This window comes from Crotalus tigris, unplaced genomic scaffold (genome assembly GCF_016545835.1).
Source record: "Crotalus tigris isolate CLP2741 ecotype Arizona unplaced genomic scaffold, ASM1654583v1 scf7180000017646.2482762, whole genome shotgun sequence".
In the NCBI taxonomy this organism is placed as follows: Eukaryota; Metazoa; Chordata; class Lepidosauria; order Squamata; family Viperidae; genus Crotalus; species Crotalus tigris.
In genome coordinates this window covers 1,738,840-1,752,858 of record NW_024096538.1, presented here as the reverse complement: position 1 = coordinate 1,752,858, position 14,019 = coordinate 1,738,840, and the positions used below count along the sequence as shown (strand labels likewise).

General features: G+C 32.5%; 1 protein-coding gene across 4 annotated transcripts in view; it reads right to left on the bottom strand.

The window, feature by feature from the left end:
- The window catches only part of FAM172A (family with sequence similarity 172 member A), a 239,878-nt gene that overhangs the window by 28,346 nt on the left and 197,513 nt on the right, over window positions 1-14,019 (bottom strand). The gene's annotated exons all lie outside the window — the stretch shown is intronic.

Sequence of the window (14,019 nt, the reverse complement as noted above, 5' to 3'; positions counted from 1 at the left end):
CCAATTATGGTATTTATGGTTACATTGGCTAAAGAAAATATTTTTTAATTCGCCACAAAAAATATGCACAGGTATAATAATAAAACTAGTATTTGTATACTGAAAATCTAAGAAAGATATTAGGTCTTCCTATTTTGTTCTATGGACATGATATTCTTCTACATTATTACTTTTTGCATATCTCATATACTATACACACGTGTATTGTATTCCATAGAGAGAGAAAGAGACTGAAGGAGCTTATTTGGCTCCAGGAAAGAGATCCTAGACACAGAAATAAACGAAAATGAAATATTGGCTTAGTATGTATATTAATTATGGAAGGAGAGGAAGAAAAACAGTTTAATAAATATTAGAAAAAGGACTGAAAATAAAATTACAAGTACCATAATCCTTTTCTATCAATATCAACATTGCAGCCGCCTAAGTAGTTTTGAAATAATACATAGAAAATGGTACAGCAAAAAACAAACACTGAGTTTGAAATCTATTTCCTAGATGCCTTTTCTAGAATAAAAGTCTGTGCCATTTGAGATTTTTAAAAAAATACAGCTGAAGAGTTATAAACATGCCACTGGTGATGATGAGTGTGTTTAGAAATGTATTCTTTTTCACACATATATTTACCATATTAATTAAACCAATAGATAGACAATTCAACAAATAATGAAGTAGATTTTTTTCACACAGTATTAATTGAATTCATAAGTGTAGCTCAAGGTTTAAATAGTTATTAAGAACATTAAGCAAATTGATTGAAGATTATTATTAATTAGAATAATTAAATTGATCATGTTTACTCTGAAGTAGTCTCTAGCAACTAATACTGTCCCCCCCAAAAAAGAATAGTTTTAATATTCTGTTTCCAGCAGAACTTTGGATTAACTCAGAAGGACAAAACCTTTATATTTTTAATGTGTTTTCAATCAGTAGGACTTTGCTTTTGGCCCAGAATTTTAAAAAAACGCATAATAATCTGACCTTGGCTATGAAAGTATGAAAGTGGGGGAATATTTTTTTATTTTTATTGAACCCAATATCCAAAACTTAAAACAATCCCAATTTAGAAAAATAAACTAGAAATAGAAACAAAAACAACAAAAAACAAGAATGGGGAAAAAAAATGGTTATCCTTGTAAGTGCAAATTTGTTTCTTTTTCAAATCCTGCGGTTCCTTTTCTTTGACATACTAATATTTGTCAGCCTAACAATATTGTTACATTATTATGAGAGTCTTCTCCTTTATTGGCATTCTGAACTTGACCCAACTCAAAATGACCTTCCTGTGTATTTATTGATTTATATACTTTTTCAATACATAATCACATTGCATTTTTTTAATTTGGTGCTTTGCAAAATATGGATTTACAATGATGAGGCAAGTGGTACAATGAGGGTGTGAAATATCACATTGAAGCAGGTACAACACAGAATACCTTATAAGATATTCCTAGTTTAAGAGCCATGGTGGTACAGTGGTTAGAATGCAGTACATTATTCATAATTTTCATGCTTTCATTTATTTAGAACTTTGGGTTAATTTTAGCATCCATACTGTACATAATAATATAAGTATCTTTATTCTACAGGAAGGATTTTGCTTTAAATGATTTTTTTGGAGCCCTCAAATAGTACTTTTAAAAGGTTGGTTAGCATCCTTTCCGTGCTAAAATTTTTTGCTCCCTTTGCCTTCTACGCTGAGACTTTTTAAAAGAGGTAATGATCTTCCTTAAATAGGAATCGTCAGAACCAACCCCTTTAACAGAAACTTACAAAAGTCAGACTCACAGAGTTGGAAGGCGACCTTTACTTCCTCATCCAAAATCAAGTGTCTTCAGCAGATGGCTGGCTAGTCTCTGCTTGAACAAATCCAATGAAAGAAACCAACCATCTATCCGGGCATTTGGATCTACTATTGATCTGTCTTGATTTTTTAAAAAAAGAATTCAAAATTCTTTTTAAAAAAGAATTCTTCTAACTTATACACAGTATTCTGATATTGTATATTCTGGAACAAAAGAAAACTAGTTTTGATCTTCTTTTGACATCCTTTTATATCTTTGAATTGTGCTACCATATATACCTTCAGTGTTTTCCCCCACAAGGTTAAATACATAGATATCTTTTAATCTTTCTTCATTGAATTCAGTTTCCAGATCCCTAATGATCCTCTCTGTCCTTAAGGCTGTTCCAGTTTGCCTGAATCTGTCTAATGTGTGATGTCTAAGCAAAAAAGTAGGATCAGACAAATGCAACAAATATAGAAATATTAATCCTACTATTACCTGAGATGGGATTTATTTTATTTATATTACACTACTAAGAAATTCATTTTGCAATAAACCTACTATCCTTTCTTATAAGCACTATTATATAACCACGTACATTTTATTTCTATTTTTAAATGAACTTTTCAGCTTATTTCTCTAACTTACTGACACTATTTTGCATTTTATTTCTGTTTTCTAGAGCATTAGCTATTCTGCCTAATTTTGTGTCATCAGTAAATTTGATAAACATTGCTTCCATCTCTTCATCCAAGTAATTAATTAAAGTATTAGAGGAGAGGTTTACTGAACTGAATTTTATGGAAATCCACTCAATACCTTACTCCAACTGAAAATAAAACAGTCCATATTTAATTAACTTCAACTCAAATGTTTTGGGACAACCTGCTTGTAGGTCTCATGCTTTCATGAGATAAGGAGGATGGAAGTTCATAGGCACTTTTTAAATGTTTCTAAGTTTGGAATAGCCTGCCTCTAGAAATTTCATGCTAATGATTGTAAGATATTAAAAATTAAATTATTTCAGAGAACCTATAGAAGTGGTAACTGACATTATTGGTTACTGATTGGCTGATTTATGTTTGATTGTTTTTTTGTATTGATATCATATATATTTTATTGTAATTTTTATAGAGGTATGTACTGCTGAGAGTTATGGTAGGTCAAATAAGAAGTTAAAAAAAATTGCTCTCCTTTAGGCAGTTTGTTATCACTGTATCCATTATCAAGATTTTTCAGATATAATGTATAAAGGTTTAGCAAGAACATTAGCTAGTTACTTCTCTGCTCTAAATATAATTCATTCAACCTAGAAAGTCTAAACTCCTCTGAAGTAAGTAGGGATTTCTTGATTATAATATATCAATCTCAAGTTTAAATCCTGTCCCTTTGCTCCTTTCTTTCAGATTTCCTGGTTTACCTAAAATACTGAACTAATATGGAAGCTTTTTTTTGTTATCCCTTGGAATTGTGCCAAGATTGTTGAGTAGCTGGTATTGTTTTCTTTTTCTTTGAATAACATTTTAACATCCTTTACCAACCTTAGCTCATTCTGAGCTTTAGCTTTTTTTGATCCAGTAATTTTAGACTTTCCATGAACTGCTAGTTTTTATTCTTTCCAACCAATGGGGCTTAGGATAGAAGTAACATTTTAAGCCAGCTATTATACCTATCCCTATGGATGTACTTCAGATTTTTTTCCCTTGGATATTTTTCTCCATGATTCTCTGCTGGATCTAACCCATTTTCAAATTCCTTGTTTCTTTTCCGAGTTTCTCCTATTCTGCCAAATTTGACCCATTCAGTTTTTAAGGAAATGCCTCACGGAAAGATAGAAGTACCCTGATATTATAAAAGGTAATCAGGAGAATATTTCTGATTGTGGATGGAATGTTAGTTTTCTTGCCTTGTTATTTAAGTTCTGATTTCCCTATTAGGGCTGCCTTTGGGCTATACTATGAGCTGGTGAGTGAGGCTTTTATTCTTCGATTTAGATAGGATTGTAAGGGAGATGGTCTGGGAGCAGAGAGGATTAATTTGGGTCTGATAATATTAGGCAAGAAGACAAGCTGGTCATGTCCAAAAGACAAGGAGAAAAAGGGACGCAGCTTCCATTTCTTTGTTAGATTTATTTTCTCGACCATACACAGTGTCAAACCTCTTCTGCCAGAAGCCCTTCATCTTGGTATAATGACTTGGTAGCAATACTTATCACCATGATATTTCAAGAGGATGCTTCATCTGGCATTGCCCCTAGTAAATTCCAGTGTGAGAGAGATGGAGCCTCTACAAATTGCATGAATTATTGGCAAGTAAAGGTAAAGAAGAAGAAAAAAATAAAGGCTATAGCCCAGGGGTGTCAAACTGCCGGCCTGCGGGCCGGTTGCATCATGTGGGGGCCACGCCCACCCCAGCAATACAAAAAAAGTCACGATATGTCATGTGATGCGGCAAGTTTGACACCCGTGCTATAGCCATTTCCCAGTCCTGTAACACTGAGGCATGCGGCTAATAAATCAGTCCATCCATTCCCTATTTTGTGGGGAGAGATGTATCATAAGACAGAAATAAAATAAAGCTTTATTAAAAATTAAGCAACCCATGACAACTGGGTCATTTTTACCAAAGACATTTCCTTATCAGATTCCTCAATGCCTTTGCAACAATAGCAGAGCTTGTAATGTACTGCCTTCACTGGAAAAGTTCTTAAAAATTCAGGGAGATATTCAGAGATATATCTGCCTTGAAAGTAGTTCACGTATATATAGCACATTCAAATATCAGCAGCTTACAACAGGAAATATTTAATGACATCTTGTATTATATCATAAAATGCTTTATCACAATTTTATGTCATAAAATGTTTTATAAAATTTGCCAAATTTCAACTCCATGGGAGTCAAGGGTCCCAGCTTTTTAATGCATTTTGTAAGTTAGCCATTTCAGGTACCTTTGTTGAAAAGGTTTTGCCCTATGATGTTCTGTTTTGCCCTCTTAAAGGTTACACTCGTAAGAATTTTAGTAATACATAGATAGGAGAAATGAAAATGTAGAAATCCCAAGCTGCATAAAAACATAAAATTATTTATCTTTCAGAGTCTGTAAACGCTGCTGAAAACAAATTTGGCTAAAAACACATCCACAGGCAAAATAAAGTTAATTGAATGCAACATTTTTAGTTAAACTTATACCAGTTTCCCAGGATTACCTGATATGTAAAACTGCAATCCCTCTGTCTTTCCCATAGACCTTTTGTAATTTCTTGTAGAATGTAATCTTTTCCCAGATGTTTCAGAACACTATTCCTTACTCACAATAGTCAGGTTTTTCTTTTTGTTTCTCTTGGAGATCTGCCTGCATTTTTCAAATGAACAAAAACCCACTTGGAGAGGTTGGTAGAATCTCCTCTTTTTATGTGCTAAAGTAAACATTCCTTTGCAAAAAGACCCTGCCTGAAACAATTTGCTGTCTGGAAAGCTGTTATCATCCTTCTGAATATTTGGCATTATTAAAACAGTTCCACCTGCCTCTTTCTTCCAGGTCCCAGTTGAAAATAATTCCAGAGAGCATGCTCTGCATGCTTTCCCTTGTTTGCCTCTTATATGTGCACTTTTGTGTCTTCAGATCTTCACTAAGCTATTTTGTGACCAAATAAATAATGAAGAAAAACAGAAATTTATCAATGCATTAAGTATATTGTGATTTTACCAAAAGAAACAGCTTAATAACCCAATAAAATACCAAGGGAATAAAACACATTAAAAATTGTCAAGCCAGTATTAATTCAAGAAATAGTTATTTTTTTTTAAAAAAAAGTAAGCAAAAAAGTAGCTAGTATTTGAATATCAGTAACAGTCGTTCTATTACTGGTAAAAATGAGAACAAACATGTTAGGAAAAGTAAAAGGAACCCAGTGTATATAGATTTAATCTTATTAGTCTGGGTAAGAAAAAAAGTTTTCTGCTTATATTACAAATATATGCAGATCTGTTAATAATATTCTTTTCAGCTTTGACCCTGGGTATCAGCATCTCAATGACAGAAGTGGTCCCAAAAGTCTAAACTAAGGCTGACCTGGTGGATCAAATCCTACAGGGAGTTGGAATTTCCATTTCACTGGCTTAGCATCCTATCTCATTTATGATCAACCTTCTGTAACTAAGAGACAGTTGTAGCTTAATAACTTTACTTTAGTGAGGATAACTGAGACTGTGAAAACTGTGTTATAACATGTACTTACAACACAGCTGCTAATAGGCTTTAATGATTCTTGATTACGTTTCAATAAAAGGCAACCAAATCTATTACTTAGACCAAAGATCTTACAGATCAAACAACCTTTTCCACTGCTTTTGTATAGATTGCAGCTGCTACCTAGCTCTTATGTCTGTACAATTATCACTAAAAAAAAGGTTGTTAAAAAATAAATATTTTAACTGATAGAAAAACAGCACTGCACACTTAAATCAGCTCAACATTTCAAGAATTAAACTGATAACTGTACAAAAGAACTCTTAACAAATATTGCAATGAAAACTGATATACAAGCTATTTGCTATTATTGATAAAGATGCATATTGAAGCTTATGAAAGAAAAATATAATATTCTAATTTAGCAACAATGAATACATACCGGGATCAAACTGATATGTATATTTTTATACACCTTGCTCATAAGGAAGGACATTATTGATAGCATATGTATAGCCATGATGTGGATTATGTTCATGTGTTTCAAAAGTTTTAACTCTGTAAATTGAAAATTAATAGCAATTAAGCATCCCAGCCTGTCTAATAATCTCTGACAACTGGAGAAACCTGCACGTACTAAACCCTGACCCACCACATCTTTTATCTGCATGTGTACTCTCCACAGGCCAAGCAAATAAAGGCCAACTGATAATTTACACATGAATGAACTTTCTTTACAGACTAGGCACCAGAGACATTTCTTTTCTCTGTTACTGAAAGAAAAGCAGCCAAGTCTAAGCTTGTCTCACCAGAAATCATACAAGTGAAACATTGATATGTTCGAAAAAGGCAGATCAGCAAAATGAGAGTGTTCTAAACGCTTGATAAAAATGGCAGCCACAAAGGACTGGGAGAATATTTACGGTACCTCGAAATAAGACTGATGGTAACAATAGGTCTTATTCAAAATAGGTAATATCTTACAAATCAAAATGAAGATACAGTCCTGACAGGAGATTACACAAGATACCTGAATGGGTATCTTTAAAGAATTATGTAAACTATGCAACCCTTGACAACTATCAATTATTATCAGCTCTTCCAATTTACCTGGGAACTGATTTCTTTGAACCAGTTAATGTATTGGTTAAGACATCAAACTAGAAACTGGAAGACACTAAATTCTAATCCCACCTTTGGCACAAAGCTAGCTGGGTGACCTTAGACCAGTCACTTTCTCTCAGCCCTAGAAAGGAGGCAATGGCAAACCACTTCTGAAAAACCTTGTAAAGAAAACCACAGGGACTTCTCCAGGCAGTCTCCGGAAGAAAATAAAAACTCAAAAAAAAAAAGCATGGCTTAGCCTTTTTTGGCTAGTTATTTGATATATTAGTTTATTACTAAAAGTTCACAGTTAAAACTAGCTATTGTTATTAAAATGAAACAAGAAAACTAAGAAGAAATATATACTATGTATGTATGCATTTATGAATGGATTTTTTTTGCAAATGGCGACTTACAATTACAAATATTGCAAATATTCTCTTGAGAATCCCTCAACTCTTCAAAGTCAATGGGAAAAGGGTAAGAAATAAGGGAATCTGTTGCATTGCAGTTGCTACTTTTTTAATGAAATGGACATGGTTAAAAATAACTCATTGCCTATAATGGGCATTTTACAACCTGTAAAGTTCCCAAAAGTCTGCCAAATGAAATAAAATACTGTATAAACTGCACTAAGTTGCTCTATTATTCATGTCTTGGTCTTGATCCTAGTCTCTTTGTAGTATGTATCACAGCACACCATTCAAAAGTCAACAGCTTTAAATATGAGGAATTACAGCTAGATGATATTGGTAAAATTATTATTTCTTATTATGGAATTGTTCTGGAATTGAGCTGCTGATAAGATTTTATACTTTCCTATGTTATGATCAATATTTCAGCTAGCAATGTAGTAAAATGCATATATTAGATTTAGATATATATTGTAAGAAAAAGTGTGTACAGTAATTTAATACAAACTATTTTGTTTAAATTTAAATTGACACAGAAATGGATCAGAATGGACTTATTAGTGAATATACATGAAACAGACACAGATCAGAGACAGAATGCTCAGTGGATTCTAACTGAATACTCTTTGAGTACAGTGGTTACTGTACTCAAAGAGTACAATACTCTTTGGTACTGGGTAAAAACTGGGAGTCTGTGAGTTCTAGTCAAGACTTAGACATAAAGCCAGCTGAGTGGGCAGTCACTCTCTCTCAGCACTAGGAAAGAGCTGATAGCAAACCACTTCTGAAAAATCTTGTCAAGAAAGCTGCAGGTGTTCATTAGGAGTTAACACTGATTCATTGATACTGATTATTTTTAGTAATATTAAAGCTCCTGAAGGCAGGACAAGAAGCAATGGATGGAAACTAACCAAAGAGAGAAGCAACCTAGAACTAAGGAGAAATTTCCTGACAGTTAGAACAATTAGCCAGTGGAACAACCTGCCTCCAGAAGCGGTGAATGCTCCAACACTGGAAGTTTTTAAGAAGAAACTGGACAGCCATTTGTCCGAAATGGTATAGGGTTGCTTGCCTGAGCAGGGGGTTGGACTTGATGACCTCCAAGGTTCCTTCCAACTTTATTATTATTATTATTATTATTATTATTATTATTATTATTATTATTATTATTGTTATTGTTATTGTTGTTGTTGTTGTTGTTGTTGTTGTTGTTGTTGTACATTTTTAATAAGTTCTGAACTAACTTGTATTGCTATTAATGATTTACATATCAGATTCCCAGATTGTTGTATTTTTCCTCTTTGTTTCCAGACTGATCTAAGGTATATTGGCAGCCAACCCTTTGATTAAAGCCACTGTCCACTTATAGCTGAACTGTTGGTACAATGGTACCAAATGCATTACTCATGAACTGAAATTCATAATTTGAAGCATGTCTATGATTATGTCACCTAAACTGGACCAAATGGCACATGAAACTTTTTTTCCTATATAAACAACTGATTTCCCAATTCTTAAACTATTTCCAAAGTTTCCATTCAAAAAACAATGAGCGATTTAATCCATCAAACCAGGGGACTATAGGGACATAACCTGCTTTCCCACCTTTTCCCTGTCGAGAGAAAGCAGCTTCATAAACGGTTCTGAAAATAATTTGACTCATACATCAAGTTTATCTAATATATTTTGCATCATAAAGATACATTTTTTAAAAAACATATATTACGTTTCTGTAGATTTTTAAACATTCTAAGAATTTTTCTGCCATCCAGAAAGGATTTCAGCTGTAAGAATTGATTCGGGAAATAAAAATTAAGCTGAGGTAGAATAAAATGTTTCTAGTAACTATAGATTACTGGATATCATATTAGAAATATTTTCAGAGTGTTTCCATGTGTTGCTATTTAGATGGATGGATGGATGGATAAATAAATGAATAACATTGTCATCGCATACAGAGTCACTTGTTGAGATGAGCAGCTACAGAAATCTAATCCATCTATAAATAAATATTGTCCCAATGAGTCTTTCAAAATCTTAAAAATTTCCTACTTATATAATGTCAAAAAACTACAGATAGCAATAATAGTCTCACCTGCCTTCCATTCATCAAAAGATTGCCCGGCCTTGCTCCCAAAAAACACCACAATGACTCTAATTTAACTTAGTTTTATTCCACTACCACATATCAATAGAGGGATGGCAGATTATCATTTAAATATTTTCTAAGTTGCAAAGTAAACAAAAGTAACAAAGCAGAGACTGAGTTTCTGTAATATACATTCAAAAAGGCGTAAGTCCCAAGAACAATGACAAGTAGTGGCTCCACCCTGTAAATACTTTTATGTGTATGTGACACTACAATACACATTATGGTATTTTGGTTTTATTGTCACTTAACTTTTTTTCTATTAAAATGAGCATCCCCAAGACATGGTATCTCTGTGAACATCAATTCAATTACTACTAATTCAATTAATTCAACATCTACAATAGAAAGTTATAGATGGAATCCAGAATGTGTATCACTACACTCAGAAAGGCATATAGATGATTTAGATAAAGTTCCTGTGAGAAAACAACTAACAAACACTTTAATTTCCAAAAGAATTGCGGATGACTATGCCAACCAGAGGTGAATGATCTTTTCATCTTCCAGGGATGGAGGGTAATTCTGGGCCTTTAAAAATATGTATGGATACTTTTGTTTTGGTTAAGTAAAGTTATATTATTTATTTGAGATTTTAAAAAATCCTACCTTTATTATTTTTATAAATAACTCAAGGAGGCCAACATATCTAATGTTCTTTCCTTCTCCTACTTTTACACAATAACCCTCTGGAGGTGAGTTGGGCTGAGAGAGTGACTGGCTGAAAGTCACCCACTCGCCTTTCATGACTAAAACAGGACTAGAATGCATAATCTCCTAGTTTCTGACCTGGTGCCTTAAACATTACACTGAACTTGCTATTGTATTATTAATAAAAATGCCAACAAATCAGCATAAATATTTCATCATTTGTATAATTGTATGAAGTTTAAAGTCAAAGTTTAATTATCTTTCTCAACCTTATATCTTTTAGGATGTTCAATAATCTAGGCCTTATATATGTTGTGTGACACTTACCCAGGACAAAATAATAATACTAAACTGAGTGTTCTTTATGGATTCCACATGTCTAAAAGGTTTTGCTTTTGAAAGTTTTCTTATCCTGTAGCATAAACAAAGCTTATCTTTGTGCTGTCTATTATCTTCAGTGGACAGCTAATTATTCAAGCTACATAGAAAGGCCACTGCTGTTGTGGCATATCTCAAAAATATATGGTATGGGGAAGCTAGATGGTCAGTAATAGTTCTGCACTGAGCAGTTTGGTTAGATAATTTCTATTCTAATCCCTTACATTATATAATATGATTAAATGGATAAGCCTTATTACCAAGGCAATATTATATGGGGCAATTCTTAACATTCAGAGGCTATTGATACCTTTTTAAAAATAACATTCCCAAGAATACCATTTGAATTAATTAATAAACATCTTGCTGCTCTTTGTCTGTTACTCCATTTCTGGCTATTTTCCTTATACTGTACTTTGATTCCTTTTCATTCCCTCCTCTATTTGTTCAGCTTGCCATATTCCACTCCCCTGCCACTTGCTGTCCTCTGCTTTTCTCTAGATCTTCTATTGTGTCCTACATGGCTCATTCTTGGTCTTTCTTCTGTTTTTTTTTATCTGTACCTTTTTTCAAATGTCACTTCTTCTTCCACCTCCTCCTGTCCATTTATATTTCTTTGCTGTGTTTATGCCCATCCTCTATTTATCCCGATTCCTGCCTCTACTTGTTTTACCTCTTTGTCATATATCTCATTTACCTTCTTGCTCCTGTCATCCCTCATCTGAAAAGATAACGAAAGAAGGCAAGTGAGAAGAACCTGACAAGTACCACATGTATACATTATTGTATCTGAATTTATCCAAGTATGAAGACATCCTTATTTGCTAATTAGTGATGTGATTTTGGCTATATGTAAACAAAGACTAAGTGCAGTATGAAAAAAAAAATCCTTCCTTTCTAAAATTCCAGCTGGAATTGCCTTGAATCTCATAGTTTTTGGCTTTACAGTAAAAATATTAAACCAGCTCTTGTTTGAACCATTCTTTAAAATCTCTATTTTACCCTGTGGCATAATGAGTTTGTGTATCTGTGTATGTGATAGGAAGGAATCCTATATCCCCCTTTAGAAGCCTGTTGGATCAAAGCTGACTTCATTGTCAAAATCAATCACACCTTGGAATCTCCTTTCTCCCTAGCTGTTTTTGCTTTCATCTGCATTAGTTTAGTCTCTGATCCAAAGGCTAGTTAAATGTAGCTTCAAGGGCACACTAACAAACTTTCTTTTAATCTATCATTGAAAAAATGTTCTAGATAGCTGTCTAGGTTTAAATAATGATTACAAAGTAAAATTTGTTTGTAGGGTAGAATACACATCATTTTTAAGCTATAAATAATAGACAAGCATTTTAACTCTAATGTTAACCTAAGAAAGTCACTTTGGATCAGAATCCTAATGACTTCAGTCCACTTCCTGGCACAGTTCCAGGCTCAATCAAACTGCTGGCACCAGCAATTTTAAATGGTCATTCTGAGAAATCAGTGAATTTTTTTTGAAAATATAATTGAAAGGGGGATTGGATATGTGGCAGAACCATAGCAGTAGACAAAACTCCCTAATCTGGGATCTCAGTCTAAATCAGGCCCTGTTGTCTTATATCAGAATAAAATATTTGAGGTAATGAAATGTTTAGCCTTATGAGTTTTGGAAAAATAAACCAACAAAAAACCCCCAAAAACAAAATAGGATTACCTGCATTATTGAATTTAATGGAAAGTTAGCAGTTTGTACACAAAGTTAAAAGAAAAATAGAAAAGTAGGTTATTCTTACTTGTTCAAGCAAAATCTGGGTTCAAAGTCACACTATACATTTTGCTAGCTTTTCCTAGCAGATTTGACACTCAAGTAGCACTGAACGTTGTATTTTATTGTTAAATTATGACAATTCTTCTTCAGCTTTTGAAAGGAAGAAAAAGTACAAAAATAAAGGTTTTTCATTTCTACAGTATTATGTTTGTTTTTTAATTGTTCACTCAAAGAAATTACTATGAATCATAATTACAAGAACATATATTTATTTCAATCAATTATCTATTTAAGAGATCTTAAATTATCAGAATAGTACAATGATGTTTCAGTGATAAAGAAATAATATGGCTGTTGAAATAATCTAAAGACTTTCTCTCTGATACGTTGGTGGTTTTAGATTATTCAATAGTTGACACCATCCTTCTAGGATAGATTAATATTTTTGTTTAAAAACGAGATATCTTTCTATACAAGGGATTAAAGACAATTTAGAATACTAGGAATGTTCCTTTTAGAATGTTAGGTTTATTCCTATGAAAATTATGATGTAATGGAATGACGAAAATTGAAGAGATGTTTCAGATTTGAAGTGAACTAATAGTTAATTGAAATTTAATAAGATGATATGATTTTCTGATTATATGGACGTTATTAGTCATGATAATTAATTGGAGATTTGAATTTTGTTTAATAGAATGTCATGATTTAAGGTATGATATTTTTTTTAGCTTGAAGAGATAGATCAATTGATAGATTTGATAAGTACAGGATAGATTAATATTTTACTCTAAATAAGGGAGAGTAATGGAAGAAGAAACAAGATTTTGATAAAATTAAGAAAGTAGAATATATATGGAAGGGATATTTGAACTGAAAATGTTTTTATTTAAAGTTAATTTGATTATGGTAGAAATTGATGAAGCTTAAAAACAGGTTCAGGTTGAATAAATTTAAGCTAGAATTGGATATTCTAAATATACTATGCTATCTGAGGGAAAAAGAGAGGGAATATTTGACGTATTGATTATATTATGTATATGTATCTTGTTTTAAGATGTTTGATTACCCTAACACCACGATGTGTCCTGAATATGTTGCTTTAAGAACTTAAAAAAACAATAAAATTTGTTTTAAAAAAATAGTTGACACTATCCTTTTCAATACTTTTAAACACCCCAAGATCTAATAATTAGGAACAATCTATTATTTTTAATTCACTTTAGAAAAAAAATTCTCTACAATGTGAAGTAAATACATTAAAATTCATTTATTATATACATTTATCATTTTATCTTTGTTCTTGCTTTTGAGTAAAGAAATACCTTTCTTTTCTTGTTTCACAGAAAAAATGTTGTGCCTGAACTAAAGTCTCAGGTGAAAAGCTCACATAGTTCCTTTGTGTTTCTGCTGAGTCAACCAGCTGTCTCGTGTAACTTACTGTGTAACTTATTTTGATGGATATTTAAGTGAAAAATTCTATTTTTACCTTCCTATATTCCTGAAAATTATATTTGTAAACACCAATATTTTGTTACTTCTCTCCAAGTTGGTTATATTGCTGATGAGTCTTTCTCTCTATTTCAATTTCAGAATCATTCT